This window comes from Panicum virgatum, chromosome 1K (genome assembly GCF_016808335.1).
Source record: "Panicum virgatum strain AP13 chromosome 1K, P.virgatum_v5, whole genome shotgun sequence".
Lineage (NCBI taxonomy): Eukaryota > Viridiplantae > Streptophyta > Magnoliopsida > Poales > Poaceae > Panicum > Panicum virgatum.
The window spans coordinates 40808962-40828695 of NC_053136.1; the positions used below are offsets into that span (position 1 = coordinate 40808962).

General features: G+C 50.5%; 1 long non-coding RNA gene across 1 annotated transcript; it reads right to left on the reverse strand.

The window, feature by feature from the left end:
* Nucleotides 1-1141: 1141 nt before the first annotated feature.
* LOC120708265 lies at nt 1142-4512 on the reverse strand. The gene is made up of 5 exons (XR_005689310.1): nt 3564-4512; nt 3060-3484; nt 2718-2898; nt 2559-2622; nt 1142-1769 (listed from the first exon to the last, which is right to left on the reverse strand). It is a non-coding gene; the product is annotated as an uncharacterized LOC120708265 (long non-coding RNA).
* Between the last annotated feature and the right edge of the window lie 15222 nt (nt 4513-19734).

The following is a 19734-nucleotide window of genomic DNA, read 5'->3' on the forward strand; positions in this document are numbered from 1 at the left end:
CACTATGTTCATCTCTAATTATCTCAAATGCATATGCCACTTCTAAGTGTGTTACATGCATCAAATACACCAACTACTCATTTTATGTTTGTGATTTGGAAGAGAATGGTGTTATTGAGTGTGCGGCTTATAGTCATCTAAAGGAAGGTTAATGTCAAGTTTTGCACCTTCTCTAGTATGAACAGAAGGCCAAGAAGTGGTATCAAACTAGTATACTAGCAGCTACGAGCATATGTATGTGCAGTTTTACAATAATGCATTATTCACACGAAGGAAAAAATAATTGCACTAAATCATCATATTTTTATGTTTGAATTATTAGGCAATAAAGATTAAGCAACAAAATTATTTTTAAGTGAGTGATGTAGCCTATATGTTAAAGCTGCTACAAAAAAGTAGGTATGACAATCATTCATTCATGGATGTAACTTTTGAAAATTGCTATACACGTACATTATATGCTGACATATCACACTTTTGTATGGCAGATTATGATTTTTATGTAAAATAAATTGATGTTTGTTAGCTGAAGCCATTCATATATCATTAGATTGATGAACCTTAAAAGTGAATTGGAGTAACAAGTCATACAATATCATATATGACAACACCGTACCCCCCCCCCCCCCCAAAAAAAACAAAAGATGGTAAAAAATGAACAAGTACTTGATCATAGTGCAGAATTTAGTTTAAGGCATGTTTGTATAGAGATAAATTTAATCTTGAAAACCATGATTAGTTCAAATCGAATTGAGGACTCTCCACCTTCCAAGTGGACACCCTTTATCTTGTTCCATGGATGTATGGTAGAATTGCAGTTCAAAGATTTTTTGTCAAGGAAGAAAGACAACATAGGATAAATCACATTAATTTTCATACGCGTTGACTTGTATGTATGACGGCTTAACTAATCAACAGCTGTCTTGTTCTAACTACTAAAAAAATACAACACCATCTCTTGAACAATCAAATAATCCTTGTGATGAGGGTAATGCAGTGCAACTGGATTACTGTTAATATTTTCATGTCCAAACATCACCATAATCAAATTCTCTAATCAGCAATGAAGAATCAGATAACTATTCATAATGTCGTAGCAAACCCGGAATCCATTTGAAAAAGGAAAAGGAAGATATACGGAACCTGGAAATGGCACTATGGAATGGAAGGTTCAAAATACAGACACAACTAAGAGGTGAAACACATACTTTCTGCACAACATAGCTATTAACTATCAAGAGCGTTCACACACAGATGAAGAACTCTGAAGATAAGTATAGGGAATATCTCATTGAAGAGATAAGTACGAGACACCATGAATGGAACAGTGTGTCTCTACACTTGTACAGCAACCTAGTCCCTACCGTTCTCTGGAAGGCTGGAGCTACAAATGTGCTTGCACGTGTAAAAATGAAGAGCAAAAGGTTACAATTTGCTGAGTCCACATATACCATCTGGCCAATCATCAAATCGAGAGGCATCATCATCAGCATACGGGTACCGCGCTGATTAAGTAACATCAGTGTGGAGCCTGTGCGAGGAAACCCCATAAGATGAATAGGAATGTACGATGTACATGTTGCTTACTTTCCAAAGTCAAAAACATGGCCGAGAATTACACCAGTTCAATTTCTTCTTCATATACAAACATGATCCAGTTTCCAGCACGCCATGCATACATACTCTACCCTGTTGAATCGGAATCAAACTCTTCTGAACTATCGGCACGTTACAGGACCGGCAAACGAGCGTCGCGTCAAACTGGATACCTGCTGCCACAATGCGAACTGATTAACGATGCACAACCTAGATACAGTTGGTTGGCAGCAGATAGCTAGTAACCAAAAGTGCCCAAAGTTAAATCATGGAGCATTTTCTCTATGAACGCACACACAATAAGTGGTACAACTAGATTGGGGCATTGGGTTAATGATCGAAAATGTGATAAAGGGGGGAACACATGACACACAATACCAAACTGCCAATCGAAGATGCTTATGTGAGAGAGTAAAATGCAATAGAAGTGTTTGAAAGTGCAATGCTCCAATCTAACATTTGCCTAACTAACGTATACGTTAAATTTAACCAAAAACAGAGTGGGTGGCTATTAGAGCGAGCGTCCATCTGACTGTGAGTTGGGATGCTGGAAAGATAAAACTACACACTACAGTACACTTCTAGCGATGTGAGTACATTAACCCCTGCTAATCTCTCCGTTTCAAATTATTATAGGTCGTTTTGGCAAATCTAGATACATAGATTTTGTTATGCACTAGACAAATACTATATCTAGATACATAGTAAAAATTATGCATCTAGATTTGCCAAAACGATCTATAATTTGGAATGGAGGAAGCACCTAATGAGCCACTAAAAAACCGACTACCCAAGGTAAAGAAAGCAAGTACCAAATAAATGGTGCAAATCTTCCACTTGTACCATGAAAATAGTCCAGATCACATACATATACGGCACAGCATGGCCCAGCCCCCATGGACAGGTCTCATATAGGGGGGTTGGGATCGTCCAAACATACCAAATGATGAAAAATGACGTACCAATGTCAAGGTGGCAGCTGCTTGATATTTCAGCGGTATGCACTGCACTCAACCGCACGAAACACTGCGAAAAGCACTCATAAAAAAATAAATAAACAGAATCATCAGTCCAGATGCCAGGATTCATTGCAACCTCAGGTCAAAGGAACTTGCCCATACCTCCAACGTGCTGCAAGCGCATCGCGATGACAGCATAATGGCCACTGGCACTAAATCACATAGTCCGGGTCCGCAGCACCATTAAGACAGACTTGACTTACCTCATACAGTCATATATACTACAGCTCATGATCTAAACGAGCTCACAAGCTCCCAGCAGAGGTTGCAAACCCATCCATTACTGCACGGTAAATTGGTATGTAATTGATAAGCCAAACAAAATTAGTGATAAAAGGTGATGATTAGGAACTAGTACATCTATAACCCAAAGGGTACAGTCCAACAAGCTGTAAATAAAATAAAACCATGACACTTCAAGCATCCCCTAGCCCAGATTCTCACCCTATATATGGCATTGCTCACACCCAAGAAGCGGCCTTTCTTCCTGCTTGACTTCGCTTGATTGATCAGATAAAGAGAGTCACCCTCGGATTCTCACCGTTCCCCCGAAATTGCAAACATGATGATTTTGGCAAATTAATGCTGAGAGCCTGATGTGCTGTGCATGGCAAGAATAGACGAGAAAGCAAACCTATACAGAATGATATGAACTGTAGTGTACTACACACCACAATATAAGTAGGGGGTAGGGCTGATACAGCAAATTAAAACAAAAATACCAACCATTAACGCAGCATAATTAAGTACCTGTTTCAGTGGCAGTGCGGCCCCAACAGAATTATTCCTAAATCCCCGTATGAATTGGCTCAATTAATTAACGAAATAATAAGCGCGGAGAAGGTACAGCACGGGACAAGATGCAATTCCTGTGTGAATCAAAGTCAGCAACTGTGTCGTATAGTGGTCCAGATGCCTGAAATAAAAAAGAAGAAGAAGGGATCTGACCTCCTCTCTCTCTCTCTCTCTACCTTCTTCCTACGCCGAAGGAAGCCCAGAATCGAAGAAACTCCAGAACTGAATCTGCCGTTGATGGAGAAGCGACGCCCCATGAAAACCAAATCAGACTATTATTGGGAACAAGCAAGGGATCGTCAATAATCGTGATTGGCGTGCGGCATACAATGACAATTCACGACGCAGTGGTGGCAATTCCGCGGCATACAATGACACACGGGCAAGGAGATGGAGAGATCACCGGCCGGGGGCGGCCGCGCTCGCCGCGCGTTCCCGCCGGTGCGGTGATCGCGACGGCGGCGCGAGTGTTTCTGCGGAGAGGCGCCACGACGGCTAGCTAGCTCCGATCGGCAAGGCGGGCGCGGGGGAGAGAGTGGAGGATGACAGATAGAGCAGTGAGCACGCGGCCGCGACGGCACATCCCGCCGGTGCCGTTCCGCCCGGCCGGGTGCTCACTCTCTTCTGTCACCGCCCGCGCGCGCCGCCCGCCGATCGGCAGCCGGCCGCGCCCGCCCGCAGCATCCCCGCCGCCGCCGCGATCACCGCACGCGTCTCGCGAGCTGCTGGCAGCTAGCAGCGCAGCTAGCCGATCGAGGAGGCGCGCCATGGCGAGATGGGCGGGCGTCGTCGCAGGGATCGGGGCTCCGGCCGGGCCGGCTATATAGGCGGCAGGGCAGCGGGGCGCGGCGGGCTGGCAGCTTGGCTAGGGCTACGGTGTGCAATGATGCGGTACGGCGCCGCTGCGCTGTGCCAGATCGAGGGGGAGGCGCTCGCGCGCTCGCCCGCCCCGCCGGCCATCCACCCACCGGGCAGCAGCAGCAGGCGCGCGCGTGGCCCCCGGCCCGGCCCCTAGCTAGCTAGAATTTTCGGCTCTTTCTAAAATCGGGCATGCGTGGGTTGGGCTATAGCTGGGGGTAACTCGACTCCTCCCTCCGCGGCCGGCCGGGCTCGGGCTCCTCCCCGTCCTCTCCCGCAAGGGGCAAGCGATACGCCGCGCGCATTAAAGCCGCACCGCGCCGCGCCGCGCCGCGCCGGTACGGTGCCATGCCATGCCAGTGGCAGTGGCCCCCTCGCTCCCGGCGCGACACGAGGCGAGCCCGGGCGCCCCGTCCCTCTCATCACGCGCGACTCCCTTCCCTTGCTGCCAGAGATCGATCTCGCCTCGCCCCCCTGCATACACCCCCTTGGTTTCTTGCGACCATCGCAACTGGGGTAGCAGTCCTGGCAAGCTGGGGGGTTGGTGTGGTCGCCGTCGTCGTCCAAGCGTCGTCCGAGCCGCAGCAGCAGCTGGTGGTGGCGTGTCAGGTGATCCTGGCAACGTGGAGGCGTCGCGCCAGGGTCCGCTCCACACTTGTTTGCTCCATCCTGCCGCATGCTCGCGGCCGTCTGGCGCGCGCGGTGGCCTTTTCTGGCCGCGTGACGAGGTCTCGGCCGGGGCTTAAAGCTGTGACCCGGGCGGGCCAGCTGACACGGCTCGTACAAATGTCCGCCCTTATCTTCGGGTCCGCGCCAAGTGGAGGAGAGCTAGTACAGCCGTGGAAATGAGATGCTGAGCACCACATGTGTACTCCTATAGGCAGCGAGCAGGGTCCTTGTGATACGGCCATTGGAGAAGAAGTAGGAAGTTTATACAGTATATATACCACTATACTGAAATTAATACATGCATGATGCATGTGGTGTTGTAGTGCGGTGGTACTCCGTACTAGTACATGTGGGATTGTACAACCTGGCTGCCAAATAATAATGCGAGGTTATTTACCATCTTCCACAGAAGTTGTGAAGTGGTAGTCCATTATTCTAAATTAGTTAGCACTTTGGCACTGTATTTCCCTAATTTTGACTTAGTTTATAGAAAAAGATACATCCAGCATCTACAACATTAAATTCTAGCTGTGGTAAACCATGAACCCCAAGATAAAACAGCGCTGTTGATGATGTGAAAATTTTAAAAGTAGTGAAAATGAAATTGACCATTGAGATGAGAGTGGCCTTATTTTCCCTAAAACATTATATTCTATTCTCTAATCAATGCACTACTTGTCAAATCCTACGGTAGGTCGCAAATTGGGGGATGCCAACGACCACACAGTCATGCTTCATTTTATTATAACAAAACTTTGACTAACAATTACTTTGTTAATAGTCTATCTGTGTAATGCAAAAAAAAACATACTATAAGAATTTTTTTTAACACGCATATAACGACATAAGATGTGTCATGGGAAATCTTGGAATATAATAATAGTTTATTTGTAAAGTTAATTGTTGGTCGAAAATTATGATGTTTGAATTTTAAAATGCATGCATGCCTTAGAAAAATAAACTGAGGGAGCACGTCCTAGATGATAAATTTAAATTAATGAGTAGTTTGGATGGGGGAATCACCTCAAACTTGATGCAGCGGTCCATATATCATGAGTTTATCCCTTGAATTATGTTAAGATATAATTCCTTTTGCCAAGTTTATCCATTGAATTATGTTAATATATAACTCTTTTTTACTCTCTCTCTCTCTCTCTCTCCAACCACAATTAATTGCCGTGTGTTACGTTACATATACAATTAATATATTTAAAATTTAAATGCCAATATCTCTTGGAGTATTTTGATTTAATGGCTAGATTTGCCTTCAAACGTAAGTTCTCAAAATATTAAAATGAATTATGTTTCAAAATGTTGTAACTTTGCTATATTTTTTTGTGATAAGTAACTTTGCTTTATTTGTACATGTTCATATGGATGCTCAACTTAAATACTTACTACTACTTTAATCACATCAATTTCCAAAATAATAGTTTACTTCTTACTACTCTTACTCCGTTTAAAATTATTATTGTTGATCAACAAACAAATTATGTCTTATAATTTCAAATAGGGTACCCCACCAACAGTTTGCTCTAATTACGAGCCAGTTACTCTCTACAGCATGGTCTACTGTTTGATCCACGCGCTGTTTGGTACAAGTGTACAGCCGGCCGAGTGGCTCCAGAATTTTCCAAGAGCACAGCTGACAGCTCTCGAGTAGCTAGCCTTAATAGGCAAGCCCACCCGTCCCCTTCCTCTAGGCTTTCCCTTTTTTGGTTTGTTGCTAATGGCGATCGAGCATCACATGCCTCCATATTCGGAGCGCACAAAAGGACACACTGCCATACTGTGTACGCTGCTGCGATCTTGTACGACCCACACATGTCGTACTGCCCTAGAAGATAAGCCCGCTGCTTCGAGGAAAGAACACGGCCGAAGCCCGTGGACCTAGCTGTCGACCAGGGATTGGCCGAGCCTCGCTAAACCACTAGTTTAATCCAGCGGCGATGTCATAATTTATGGTTTAATTTGATCGGAGAACTTGCCATTGCTGATTAAAAATTTCGTCAATCAGGATAGATAAAAAGTGCTACTGATGATGACCTGGTATTGTACTAAAGTTGCTTACTTTTTTTTTTTGTTTCGAAGCTTTTTGTAACATCACGCTCACGCGCCCTTGACAGCTGCCGATCGATCTTATGAAGATCGTGTTCTTTAAGGTAGGACGACGACACTCCCTGAATAGAAAAAAATATTGGTGAGGTAACGTGCATGCACAGATGAGGTAGGACTTCATCTGCGGATCAAAATGCTGCTCTGGTAGCCGAGCGATGATTTTGGCGGTGCTAGCATTGGATCGGAGCAAGTAATACCCAATCGTTTCTTTGCCCTCTATGGGGATCTCCCAAGCCCTATCATGACAAACTGGATGTCTCTATCTGTACACAATTTCTACCGTAGTAAGTTCTCAAGTACTTTTTTATAGTGACAATCAAACTTCATAATAAGCTTTGACCTCCAAATACATGTCACATGGAAACAGTACTACTTCATCCGTAATAAATTCAAGGTGTGTAGTTTGATGTGACTCAGTCCTCTAAGTTGAACCTCGACAATAAATTTCTCTTATAACGTACGTACTACTGCTGGTTAAACAATCATAATCTTTTGAATCTAAACTAGAATACGTATATAGTGCTGTCACATTTCTTCTCTTTGTACTCCATAGATGCTTAATTGTTTATCAAACATTAAGAGTAAAGAGTTCGATCGGATTTCAAAACGCAGGGCTCCTTAGATTTTCGGAGAGAGAGGGTGTATTTTGCAGATGAGTAAAGTACGCTAGCAGTCCATAAACTTATTATGGTGTGTTTTCTAGGTCCATAAATTCTTAAAATATATTTTTTTATATTCCTAAATTTGTTTCAAGGTGGCACATAGGTCACTAATCTCTCAAAATACATTTTTAGGTCCATAAACTTGTCATGCGGTGTCGTGTAGGTCCCTAAACTCTCAAGATGCTATTTTTAATCTAATATAAATATTGTTTTGCTACTTAAATTAATGAAAAATTATTTAGCTACTTTTAAATTAATAAAATTGCTATTTTGATTTTTATTGAGAATGGGAGCACATTATCTTAACAAATTTATACAAAGCACATACAAAATATAAAGAGTTAAATACACCAGCAGCCCTCGAACTTGTACTCAAGTGCCACTTAGGTCCACGAACTCGCAAAATCAAAATCTGGTACCATGAACTTGTTAAGTTGTGCCATTTAGATCCATAACCCTTCAAAGGGTATGAATATATGCAAAAAAGCCCTTCTTTTTTTCCCTCCACTCACCACGCCCCCTCCCTCATTGGCCACACGCCGGTGCGCCCCCTCCGCCCCACTGCCGGCGAGCGGCTGGCGCGCACCCCTCCTCCCCGCCTCGCCGCGCCGGCCCTCCACGCTCCCTCTCCCCCACCGCGCACTCCTCCTCCTTCCCTTGCTCGGTACCCTGCGCGGAGCAGCGGCGGGGCCTCGCTCCCTCCTCTCTCTCTCTCTCTCACGACAGCGGCGGCCAGATCCGGCTCTGCTCCGCCGCTCGTTGCCATCTGCCGACCCCGCACGCGGCCACACCACGCCGGATCCGCGCGGGTGGCGGCAGCACGCGGCGGGAGCGGCGGCCGGCATGCTGATCTGCGCACGCCTCCCTCCTCTCCGGCGTTGAATACGGGCGACAAGGGCCGTACACGACCTTCCCGGCCCCCTCGCCTAGAGCTTCACCGGCCCCCTCGCCTCAACCTCCACCGGCCCCCTCGTCGCCGCCGCCCCACCTCGAGCGACACGGCGGTGGTCGGGGCCTGCACACGGCGCGGCCATGGCCTATTCGCAGGCGGGCAAAGCGGGCGGCGCGCAGCCGGAGCGGCACGCGTGGGAGCACGGAGGAGCAGGGGTACGGACGGTGAAGATGATAAAACTCCAGGGCTTTTTTTGCATATATTCATATCCCTTGAAGGGTTATGGACCTAAGTGGCACATCTTAACAAGTTTAGGGTGCCAGATTTTGATTTTGCGAGTTTGTGGACCTAAGTGGCACCTAGGGACAAGTTCGAGGACCGCTGGTGTATTTAACTCAAATATAAATATTATTAGAAAATATTCAGAATTAGCATTGATATCTCCATGTTAAACGAGATATCCATGTTAGCACTAATATCTATCATTGATATCAAACGATCTAGACTAACCCATAGTGTACAGTTAATAGGCACCTAATTTAGAATTAAAACGGCCTTAGTGGTAAGATTTCTTAATGAATCGGCTATAAACAGTCCATTTTGAATATAATTAATTAATGGCAACTTTTAGAGATACGAAAATTTACTTTGAGAGTTTAGGAACCAAAATGACATATTGAGACAAGTTTGGGGACTTGAAGATGCATCTTGAGAGTTTAGGGACCCAAATACAACTTCGGATAAGTTTATGAGTTTAAAAATATATTTTGAGAGATTAGGGACTTAGATGACATCTCAAGACAAGTTCGAGGACCGTCCATATATTTTAATCTTTCCACGTTCAAACAAATCCTTAGTGATCGACTACGTACCAGCGCTGATGTTTGGTAGATCTAACATATTGATTGTCGGTACCCTGTAGCAGGGATACCCACTCCTACTGCAGCAAGGCAGGACTCACGTGGTCATCCATAACTACGCGCTAAGGGGTGGAGCAGCCGGGCCACAGGGGTCAGGCTCTTACCTCACCGGGCCAACGGCCCCGGACCCGCTCCCTGCTCTGGGACGGGTCCGGTGGCGCCATGTGTCCCTGAGGAGAGGAAGCTCCGCGCCAACAGACGAGGGCCCGGACCCCCCATATGGGTCCGGGACCTCCCCGCGTCCGTCCGGACCTCCCACGCGCGTAGAACCAATATACCGCCGGGGCGGGGTCCGGGGGCACCACGTGTCCCGCAGGTGTAGGCGCGGGCGCGAGTCTTCCGCTGGAAGACTCGCCCACTAACCACATTCAATGCGGGTGGTTGAGGCATGCTCTGCCGCCGCGGCACGTGGAGCAGCTTTTGTGAGGTCTCGCTGTAGACGCATATTATCGAGGTACACAGTGCAGCCGCATGCGCCGCACCCGCTCAGAGCCCATTTGCCGTATTAAATGGATACGATGGCACGACACCCTTTCATCATACCGCCTACGCCGCAAGCTATACGGCCTGTTCAGCTACGCGGTAGGCTACGCCGCAAGCTACGCCTTGGCGCCGTTTCGACAAGACAGGGCATGGCAATGCTGTACAGAAGATTCCCACGGGCAAAGCAAGAAAATCCCGGAATAAGATCTTTCCCAGGCGTAGCACCATAATAGCGCTAGGCCATTCGTATTAAATACAATATCGTTGGGCCCACCTATCGGGGACTCAACGGCTATGTACGCGCCTCCCTTGAGATATAAAGGGGAGGCGCTCGCTGCACATGAAGGTCACTCTGGACTCTCTGAAGACTCTCTCGACACTCTCAAAACACAAGCTCGGATTCACTCCGAACAATCCCGTTCTCAACCTCTTGAGAGCACAAGCAATACAACACACAGTGGACGTAGGGTATTACGCTCCGGCGGCCCGAACCACTCTAAACCTGCTGTGTTCATCGTGTTCTTGCATCTAGATTGAGCTAATCCTAGCTACCCCCAAGTACACACCCTCTGGGTTTAGGCGGGTGCACTACGCCAGCCGGCTGTGGGTTTGCACACCACAACATTTGGCGCACCAGGTAGGGGTGCTTTAGCTGGTCTTAGTTCATCTCTTGCTCATATCCATGGTTCGGGTGGTTGAGCACTCCCACCACCACCACGACGTGGAGATGACGGAGGGTGTGGCGTCATCCGCGCCACACGCCTCTCGCTTTCCTGCGCCAGGGACAACCGTGCCCGTGGAGCAGCCACCGTCAGCAGCGGCGCGTGCTGCACATCGGCAAGAGTCAGGGTGCCCTTCAAGGGCCCCCTCACAAGCTGCGAGCAGCAGAGTGCTGGTGGCAGCTAGGGAGTTGCTTCGCAACCCTCCGGCTGTTGCAGCCTCACCAGACACCCTGAGGCAGTGGCGGGACGATGTTGACCGTCTCCTCCATCTGGCTCAGGCCTCTCCCAGTTCTACAAGAACTGGGCAACGACCTCCGCCTGGCAATGCGGTGGTACCCTACCACCGGCGCCAAGGCGGTGCGTCGGCGTCCGTGCGCTCCCCCACGGTGAGGGGTGCACGAACAGAAGACCTGCGGGCGGAGCTCAACTGCAAGCGCGTGGGTGAGGACACCCGCATTTCCGTGGAAAGGGCGTGAGATCGCCGCCTCAACATCGAGGGCCGCAACCTCAACGCCGACTTGGATGTAGCGGCACTCAAGCCTCCGGGAAATGCCCGGATACAGGCGGGCACCCTGGTGGCTGGGGTGGGTTGCGCTGCGCTGGCGGATCACGTCCGCGCGGTGGCATGGCCGTCCAAGTTCCGCCCGCACCTGCCGGAGAAGTACGACGGTACCACTAATCCGTCGGAATTCCTGCAGGTGTACGTTACCTCCATCACAGCAGTTGGTGGCAACGATGCTGTCATGGCGAGCTACTTTCATGTAGCCTTGACTAGGCCAGCCCGGACTTGGCTCATGAACCTCACTCCTGGGACGATTCAGTCCTGGGAGGAGCTCTGTGTGAGGTTCACTGCGAACTTCGCCAGTGCGTACTAGTAGCATGGTGTGGAGGCTCCCCCACCACGCCGTGAGGCAGAAACCCGGAGAGACGCTCCGGCATTCATCTCGCGCTTCACCAAGGTACAGGGTACCATTCCTCGTATCTCTGACGCATCTATCATTACTGCTTTCCGTCAGGGGGTACGTGATGAGAAGATGCTCGAGAAACTGGCGACGCACGAGGTGGAAAGCGTTACCACGCTTTTCTCCCTAGCTGACAGGTGTGCCAGGGCCGCTGAGGGCCACGCATGGCACTCAGCCCCCCAAGACAGAGACGCCATGGCTGGTGGCTCCGGAGTTACCATCCGGGGCGGTGGCAAGAAAAAGAAGAACAAGAACCGGGGTCGCGGGGAGCCACAAGCCGGCGGTCCGGTCGCTGCAGCAGCGGCACCAGCTGCTGCGGCAGCGGCTGGGGGCCAGAATGCACATGGCAAGCGTCCGCGCCCGCAAGGTGGCAACGGAGGTTCATGCCTAGTTCATCCCACCGCTCGCCACAGCGCCGCTGACTGCCGCGATATCCAGAAACTCGTGAAGCAGGTCAGTGGGCGTCATGAGCAGTCCTCCAAGGATGGCTCACCCCCTCCTCTCTAGCGGTCTGGCAAGGAGAAAGCCTCCGACAGTGAGACCGCTGCCGGGGAGAAGGAGCTGGGGTACCAATCCCCCGCTCGGGAGCTGAAGGGCGTTTACAGCCACGACAACTCCGACTCTGACAACGAGGAGCGCCGCAAGAAGCTGTACGTAATGTACGGTGGAACCTGGGAGCTTGTCTCCCGGCGGGACGTGAAGACCCTTCGCCGAGAGGTCCTTTCGGCGAAGCCGGGGCCCCGAAGGCGGCGCCGCACCACGGGTGGAGGAACACCACCATCTCTTTCGAGCCATCTGACTGTCCGGAGAACATGGCCGGGGCTGGTGTACTACCTCTAGTCACCGCCCCTGTCATAGCCAACATCAGGCACTATCACGTGCTGATTGACGGTGGGGCTGGCCTCAACGTCATCAGCTATGCAGCGTTCAAGCAGCTGCAGATCCCGGAGTCCAAGCTGACTCCCTCTCGCCCATTCTCCGGAGTGGGCCCACATCCGGTGTTCCCTCTGGGGAGCATCACTCTGCCGGTCACGTTCGGGACCGAGGAGAACTTCCGCACAGAGAGCGTCCAGTTCGATGTTGCGGAGGTGAACCTCCCGTTCAATGCCATCATTGGCAGGCCGGCTCTCTACCGCTTCATGATGTAACGAACATGGCACCATTTATGCCATTTCGTGTGATTTTGGTGATCGAATGACAACGCAATCAATGGGACTAATGGTTTTATTAAGTGAACATTTCTAGATCCCAGGGATGAAGTATAAAGGCCATGCAAAGCAAAACACGAAGAATGAACTCAAAGAAACGCAGAAATGGACGAGTTCTGCAGAAAACTGTAGCACCGGATGAACCGACGCCCCCTGCATCGGTGCATCCGATGGTTGTCAGATGATCCGACGGTCCGGCTCTGACACGAGTCTATGCGCGTCTGAAGATCAAGTAAAGATCATATAAGCACCGGTTGAACCGACGGCGGCATGTCAGAGGCATCGGTGCATTGGACGTACTGTGTTCCAGAGACGATGCAAGTCGCGCAAGAGCCATGTCTTCAGCACCGGTTGAACCGGTGAAGCATCGGTGCATAACGTCGGTCTAATGACGTCAGCAGAAGAGAAGAGGGCCTACGGCTAGTTGAGTGCTGTGAGTGACCGGTTTAACCGACGGCTAAGCATCGGTTCAACCGGTGGTCACTGTGTCAGCTGTCAGGAGTTCAACGGCTACTTCGAGTCTTAGAGTGACCGGATGAACCGACTCTACCCCAGCCAGAGGCATCGGTTCATCCGATGATACACAGATTTTCTACTGACCCTTGGAGCAACGGCTACAAGACTTGGTGGCCTATATATACGCCTCACCCCGGCCATTTGAAGATTGCTGGAGTTGCTGGACTTCCCACAATACTCTAGAACACCTTCAAGCCATACAAGAGCATCAAGATCATATCCTTAGCCCTTAGCACACTTTGAGAGTGTTGTGTAAAGGATTAGCTCTTAGTGAGTGTGATTGCAAGGCCTTGAGCCTTTGTGCTGTGGTTCTCTAGTGAACCAAAACAAGAGCTTGGTGCGCCGGCACCTTGGAGCTTTGAAGCTCGCCGGCAACGTCATCGACCCTCCGACTTGGTGTGGAGCGGCGACGATAGTTTGTGCAGGGGACGTGGAGACCCCCATCCTTTGTGGAGAAGCTCCTTAGTGGAACCCGGGCCAAGGTGACCGTGATTGTATTCACGGAAGAGACTTGGTGGCCGAGTAGCAATACTCTTAGTGAGTGCTACAACAACGTGGATGTAGGTGTGCCTTTGTGGCTAACCAAACCACGGGATAAACACCCGCGTCAAGAGTTTGCTATCTCCTATCCCGCTCATTAAGCTTCCGCATTTCATACTAGCAATTTGTGTGCCTTTACTTTCATAGAATAGTTTCTTGATAGGAAATGCTATAGGTTGCTAAACTCTTTTGGGATAGGGGTTTCACACTAGAACAACCTAGTTGCACATCTAGATAGATTGTTTTAGTTTAAGTTTTGTGCAAATTAGTTGGAGCCATAGGTCTAAATTTTTATTAGTGCCTAATTCACCCCCTCCCTCTCTTAGGATAGAGCACCCGATCCTTTCACATGGCCATTGCCCATTACGGGTATTTGGTCCTGAAGATGCCTTCCCCTGCCGGTGTCCTCACCGTGCAGGGTGACCGCACAGCTGTCGTCACTATAGTTGAGAAACTGCATGCTCTGGCGGCAGAGGCTGCACGTTCCGAGGAGGACCCATCCACCTCGCGAGCCAAGGTGCCTGCCAGGGCACATAAGGTTCAACCGTCCGACCCGGACAATATTCCCGTGAAGACCGTGCAGATCGGAGCGGACTCCTCCAGGACCACCCGCATCGCGGGAAACATGGAGGAGAAATAGGAAGACACGCTCATCACTTTCCTTAGGGCAAATATGGACGTGTTCGCCTGGGAACCGTCACAGATGCCCTGGATCCCCAGGGAAGTGATCGAGCACCATCTGAGGATCTACCCTGACGCCACGCCGGTATGGCAGAAACCTCAAAAGCAGTCCGTGGAGTGGCAGAACTTCATCCGTGAAGAAGTCTGCAAGCTGCTACACGCTGGCTTCATCGAGGAGGTCCACCACCCCGATTGGTTGGCCAACCCGGTCGTCGTCCTAAAGGCCAATGGGAAGCTTCGAATGTGCATCGACTACACCAGCCTCAACAAGGCATGTCCTAGAGACCCATATCCTCTTCCACGTATCGATCAGATTGTGGACTCCACCTCCGGGTGTGACCTTTTGTCTTTCCTAGATGCATACTCTGGTTTCCACCAGATTTAGATGTCTAGAGAGGATAGGAAACATACTGCTTTTGTAACAGTGGATGGACTTTATTGCTATATTGTCATGCCATATGGTCTGCAGAATATCTTATCCACGTTTGTGCGAGCTATGAACAAAACTTTCTGTAATCTAATTAGAGATATAGTTGAGGAGTATGTCAATGACATTGTAGTCAAGACTAAGGTAGGGTCAACACTAGTTGAAGACCTGTCTCTCGTCTTCGACCGACTTCGCGCCACGCACATGAAGCTGAATCCCTAGAAGTGCGTTTTCGGCGTCTCGGCAGGGAAGCTGCTAGGTTTCCTTGTCTCACATCGAGGCAAACCCAGCCAAGATCAAGGCGATCGAGGCGATGAGGCCTCCTGGCCGCATCAAGGACGTCCAGAAGCTTACTGGATCTCTGGCCGCTCTTAGCCTCTTCATTTCGAGGCTGGCTGAGAGGGCCCTCCCCTTCTTCAAGCTATTGAGGAGGTCCGGTCCATTCACTTGGACTGAAGAGGCTGAACGAGCCTTCCAGGAACTAAAGCAACACATCACCTCACTACCAGTATTGGTGGCTCCAGGGCCAGGTGAGATGTTGTTTTTGTATATTGCTGCGTCTGCAGAGGTGGTCAGCATGGTGCTGGTGGCCGAGAGGATGGAGCAAGCTCGCCAGGGGGACACCAGGGTCTCCCCGGCCAAGGATGGTGAGCCGGATCACGGACAGGGGGGGTCCGGCAACCACTCCTCTGTCTGAAGGTCCGGACCCCGGACAAGGGGTTCCGGAGGAGCCTCGACCCAGTGGGAACACAAAACTGCTGGGGGCCCAAAGACCTGACGTGGTGGACAAGGGAGAGCCAGACCCGGTGGCCAGGGTCCGGACCATCCAGAAGCCAGTCTACTACGTCAGCGAAGTCCTCCACGAGGCAAAGGCCAGGTATCTTGAGACGCATAAGCTTATTTATGCCATACTTATTGTGTCCAAGAAACTGTGCCACTAATTTCAAGCACACAGAGTTGTCGTAGTGACCTCTTATCCACTGAGAGCGATCCTGCACAACTCCAACGCCATGGGCAACATCGCCAAGTGGGCAGCAGAGTTGGCTGAGTTCCAGCTGGACTTTTAGCCCCGTCATGCAGTCAAAAGCCAAATCCTGGCTGATTTCATAGCAGAATGGACTCCTTCCCCAAGCAATTCTGGGGGTCCGGACCTCAACGCTGGACCCCCGGAGCCGGAAGTCAGGACACCAGTCTTCACCGAGCCCCACTGGACACTCTTCTTCGATGGGTCCATTCGCAAATAGTGGGCTGGAGCTGGTGTGGTCCTCATCGACCCAAACGGAGATCAGCTGTAGTACATGGTGCACCTTGAGTTCAAGGCCACCAACAACATGGCGGAGTACGAAGCTTTGATCTTTGGCCTGACACAAGCCCTGTCTCTGGGGGTCCGGCAGCTCCTGGTGAAGGGAGATTCTCAGCTGATCATCAAGCAGGTCCAGGGGGATTGCAGCTGCAACAATTCCCAGCTCGTGGCATATCTCATTCATGTGAGGAAGCTCGAGAAGGACTTCGACGCCTTGGAACTGCAACATGTTCCCCGCGAATTCAACTCAGCAGCAGATGATCTCTCCGCGAGAGCATCTACCTGGGCACCCGTGCCCGAGGGCATCTTCGAAAGACGGTTGCTGAGACCTACCGCCCAGCCTGCCGAACTGGGTGAAGGAGATCAAGCTAGCACCTCGAAGCTAGCGGTCCCGGCGGCATTCCATCCGTGGTGCCCCCCAGGGTTGTGTGCGCTGTTGAGGATCCTGGAGACCTCATAGAGCCACTGCCAACTTCTCAGGGAGGTCCCGATGCATGGATCTCCGAGATCCGGGACTACCTGAAAGACAATATCTTTTCTGATGACGATGTGTCCGCTGAGCGCATAGTACGATTGGCTAAACGCTACGCGGTGGTAGAAGGGGATCTCTACCACCGTGGCGCCAATGGTATCCTCATGCGGTGCATTTTCCAGGAAGAGGGCCGCGAGTTGCTCGTGGAGATCAATGGAGGCGAGTGTGGAAGTCATTCCTCATCTCGCACGCTTGCTGGTAAGGCCTTTCGGCATGGCTTCTACTGGCCGACAGCACTCCAGGATGCAGCTGAGTTGGTAAGGTCCTGCAAAGCATGCCAGCTCCATGCAAAGCAAATACACACACCGACTCAAACTCTGCAAATGATCCCGCCCTCATGGCCATTTGCCGTATGGGGCGTGGATATCCTGGGGGCCGTTCCCCCGGGCCGTCGGCGGGTACCGGTTCCTCTACATCGCCATTGACAAATTCACAAAATGACCGGAGGTTACCCCTGTGGTGAACATCACCAAAAACTCAACAGTCGCATTCCTCAAGTCCATTGTGTGCAGATTTGGCGTCCCAAGCCGCATCATCGCGGACAACGGGACCCAATTCAAAAGCAGACTCTTCCGAGAGTACTGCGAGGACATCGGCATCCAGCTATGCTTTGCGTCCATGGCACATCCCTGCAGCAATGGACAGGTCGAGAGAGCGAATGTAGAGGTCCTTAGAGGACTCAAGACCCGCACCTATAACTGCTTGAAGAAGCATGGTGCAAAATGGGTTGATGAGCTTCCGTGCGTACTATGGGGCAACCGGACCACACCTAGCCGAGCCACCGGGGAGACCCTATTCTTCCTGGTCTACGGGGCTGAAGCGTGCCTTCCCCCGCAAATTCTCCTGGGCTCACCACGGGTCCAGGCTTTTAACGAATCCATGCAGGAATAACTGCGGCGTGACGATGTGGACTTCGTTGACGAATGAAGGTGGCGAGTAGCAATCCAAAATGCACGCTACAGCCAGGCGCTCAGGCGTTATCATCAACGGTTTGTGCATAGTAGGGAGCTCCGAGCTGGGGACCTCGTCCTAAGGCAGATCCTGAACTGAGCGGGGCTCCACAAACTCTACCCAGCTGGGAGGGTCCCTTCAAGGTTACAGAAGTATGCCGGCCCGGATGCGTTCGCTTTGCCACAGAAGAAGGGGTGCCGCTACCCAACCCATGGAACATAGAGCATCTGCGTAAGTTTTACACTTAGACAGAGCAGGAAATGCATTTATCTTTTGTCATAAGATAGAATTAGCGTGTGGTCCAGAGCGGTGGGTGTCCGTCCTCGTAAACCCGGCCTCTGGCATCCATCGAACCATCGGCTAGCATTAACGCGCGGTCCAGAGCAGTAGAGGTCTGCCCTCATAAACCCGGCCTCTGGCATCCATCACGCAAGTCATGTATATCAAGTTGCAAAGGAAAGATTTGCTCTCAGTTCTGTCTTCATGTCAAAATCTTATTTCACATTTCGATTCCCGAGCTTTTACCTTTCTAACCCCCGTGCGGACTTCCACTCTTGTCGCTACAGCTAAGAGCTGTATTGAGTTGCCGGACTGCCGTAAAGGTCCAGACCCCCTTGCTGCTGAGAGAGGAGTCTGGACCCCTAGGGACCTGCTCTGGAGAGGGGATGCTTATTTCCTGGGGTGGTCCGAAGTCCTGTGTAGCCGCTTAGCCGGTTCCGTACCCAAAGCCTACACGCTCCACCACCCTGTAACGAGTGCTCTAGTACCAGGAGCTGGGTAATTAGGGGCCCGAACCTCGTTCAGCTCAAGGGTTGGCTTCCAAAGTCCTACACGGCAGGTCGAGCTCCATATCTCAAAGGATCGAGTACGACAGAATGGCCTCACCCACTGCCAGGGAGGGGTGCGGAACGTCAGAGCCAGGTCTGGTAAAGTTGTGCTTGTTTCCTGGAGTGGTCCGGAGCCCTGTGCAGCGGCTTAGGCTGGTTCCATACCCTAAGCCTACACACTCCACCACTCTATAACAAGCATCGTGCTGCCTGGACCTGCGTATCCGGAGCTCCGGACCTCATACTAGCTTGGGGGCCGGTTCAGAATAGGTCCCGCGGGCCTGCTACTAAGCTTTGACTTTGAGTGGTATGCAGATTAATCCTTGACTGGTGGTAGCTAGCCTCAAACCATTAAGCCTACCTACCAGTGGGCCCATGCATCCGTTTTAAGGCTTCATGCAGATCGAGGTCCAGTCTCAGTGGTAGAAAGACTCAAAACAACTGAGCCTGTCTCCCAGGGGGCCCGGAGCGTTCGCTTTGAGCCAGACACCAATGATCGATTCTGTATGCGTCAAACAGCTAAGTTGCAGTATCATTACTACCATCCCAGCGAGTTTGATTTTCCTCTCTGTAGTTTTTTCTGCTATTCAGGGAATAAATTGCTCGTTCAACTTACAATCTGTGCTACACCTATGCCCAAGAACACTTGTTCAACCTCATAGCGGGGTCCGAAGCGTCTTCTCGGGTCGGATGGCAGATAGGTTCTAACAACTGAACCTATCTACCAGGGGGCCAGGGCGCCGGGGTGCTGCATACTGTAAACTAGAGCAATAGACAAACAGCTAAGTTGAAATTTCTTCTATTAAAATTTCAACAAGTACAATGTTTTTACATAACACAAAAAACAAAAGTTCTACTGTTGTGATGGTCCAGCTCAGGAATCTGCAGGCTCCCAGTAGAAATAAGCAGCTACAAAGTCGACGACCTCCCGCACGCTTTCCCGAGCGGAGGCCTCCATCTCCGCCACTGGACCATCGACGACGGGGGCTAGCGAGATGGCAGGGTCATGGCTCCGGAGGCAGGTCAAAATGTAGTCCGCCACCATCCGGCACA